Source organism: Malurus melanocephalus, unplaced genomic scaffold (assembly GCF_030028575.1).
Source record: "Malurus melanocephalus ecotype Western Australia unplaced genomic scaffold, MMel_1.1 scaffold_190, whole genome shotgun sequence".
In the NCBI taxonomy this organism is placed as follows: Eukaryota; Metazoa; Chordata; class Aves; order Passeriformes; family Maluridae; genus Malurus; species Malurus melanocephalus.
Window position 1 is genome coordinate 120881 of NW_026623422.1, and position 2621 is coordinate 123501.

A 2621-nucleotide genomic window follows, 5' to 3' on the forward strand; every position below is an offset into this window, starting at 1 on the left:
TTCTGCCGTGTCCTTTCGAGGCAGTGTGTCCCCACAGTCCCCCACCAATGTGTGCAGACACAGGGGGACCAGGGACACATGCCACCCACAGCAGAGCRGCGTGGTTTTGGATCACGCCCTATTAAAAGATCAGCAGTAAAACCTCAGAAAACAATTAAAAAATGACAATGACAGATGAGTTCATTCTGCTGTGTCTGGAAACACTGCTCGGCCTTTCCAGTCCAGTCTCTGCCCTGGGGACCAGAATTCCAGTTTGAAATTTCCAGGGGGGAGCCACGGTCCTGCCCATGGGATTATGTTCTGCTCCCTTCTACAAATCCTGCTTGGGGTTTTGTGAGCCAGAGTTTGGGGAGAAGGCCTGGCCTTTCAGCACGGGGTGSACATACTTGCTTTGACTTTATTAAMACACAAATATGTCTGTAAATSTAGCCGTCTAGGAAAGAATCCACTTTTGTTTCCTAAAAATTAGCATCCTCCAGTCTAAGAGCAAGCGTTTCGAGCCAGCCCAGCTCTAATCATTGACAGCAAAATAATTCATCTGCCTTGCTCTGCCCAGTAAATACTCCCAATATGTCATTTCGGTGTCAAAMTTCCCAAAGTCATTCCCCTCCCCAGCAGCAGACTCCACGGCGACGTGCAGGGCAGYCTGAGCCAGAGCCTCCTGCCACAGTCAGAAAAAAGAGCGTGTTTTGCATTAGGCACATTAAATGCAGTCTATTACAAAGAATATTGAATTAAAGGGAAGCGGCAAGGAAAGGATTGGACCCTGGTTATAAGCAAGGGAGCAGCCCTAGATTTTCAACAGTTTCCTCAAACTATTTGTGCTCTCCGGATCTACACACTCAGGGTTGTGTTAAATAACTCCGGGGACAGACAGCAATCTCGCTCTTTTTTACCCACCCTGCACCCCAGAGCAGCCTTATTATGCCATAAAATCCCCTACCCATGACTCTAAAAAAGGGGAAACCTCTGTAGTCCTGTCCCAGAGAGGGGAGCTCAGATGGGGTTTGCTGAAGGGGTGTGTGGTATCTGACACACCCCACAGAGCAGCAGCATCCTCTCTCCTCCAGGGCTGGGAGGATTCTCGCCTATGGCACAGCACCAGTGCTGCAAAACCTCGTGCTCAGACCCCAATAAATCAGCAAACCTGTCCCATCTCCTCACCTGGGCAGACTCCAGCTGCACACTCACCTTCCCCAGGTATTCCCCCTCAATCCTTGAAGACRTTTCACAAGGATAGACATATATTTTTCCTCTGCTCCAGGCTTTCCCCACCTCCTGTCAGCCTAGAAGCAGYTGGGAAAAATATGAGATTCTCAGCGAGGGTTCACTGATATTAATACAAAATGCAAACCTGTGTGTGGTTCTGCATCTGCCTTGCCACGTGGGATGGCTCAGACACAAGCATTGCAATTTCTCATTGATTATTATATATATCTCATTCAGATTTTGGGTGCCAGATCCCTCACAAACCAAGCCCAAAAAACTGAATTGTCTCTTGAAACACCAGGAAAAATGGGGGAGAAAAATTCCCAGGATAATTCAAAACTGAGACCATGGAAAGAGCAGAGACATTTACAAGAACAAACTAAGTGAGAGGTACTGCTTACCACGGGTTTGCAGGTGAAAACTTCCATGTGCTGTCSCTGGAATCTGTGGTGCAAATGAACAGCTGGGAATTAAGTGGGCAGCACTCAGATCCTCCAAGGGAGATGTGTCCAAGGTCTCGTAGTGACCACACACTCTTATTGTCCCCTGCCTGCAAAGGGTAACAAATTCATGACAGCAGCTGAAATTTATTATTAATCATTACTAACGAATGTGATTTATGTGTGGGGAGTGAAACATGCCATTACCATCTCTCAGATGGAGGAAGGCTCAGCAATGCAGCAGCATCTGCCCAGGTGCCCATTCCTTCTTTGCAGCATCTCCCCAGCAGATGTCAACATTGTTGGGGCCATTCTGACAGATAATATCTTTGTTTGGACATTTTGCACCATATCTCTTTTATAAACATAATGCAGGGCACACCAAAGGCCACAAAGTTCTGTGTTGAATCCAAGTACAGAAGATGAGGCCCTGCACAAGCAGTGTGAGTTGAATATTCACAGAGTAACMAGAGATCAGATTTACTCATCTGCAGCTTRTCCRGAGCTGAGGTGGCCCCAGAGTTGCAGCAGCTGGATTGAAATAGGGAACTATAGGCTCAGCAGTGCTGGACAGGGTGGTTTGGCTCTTTGTGAAGATAGAGGTCAAAAGGAAACTTCAGATCCTCCTCCAGATCCAGATTTTTCTGCCACTTGAGCATGCTTAGATCTGAATGTCTGGCTTGGCCTTTTCCCTGCTGCCAAGAGCATTCCGTGTGAAATGTGCAGTGTGCCCGAGAGTGCTAATGCCTTGCAGGCCTGGCCTGTGTCATTCCCCAGCATTATTTATACAGAACTATTTAAAAACACACRGTAAAACTTGTAGCAGTGTCTACASGGAAGATTCACTTTATTTAATTTMATCCACCTACAAGCTGCATGCTTTAAACCCACACRCCAGTTAAGTCTTCGAGGCTGCTCCACAAAGGACAGAGGGCAGCCTCTCCAGCAAGTGACAATCCTCCAATTTCTCTT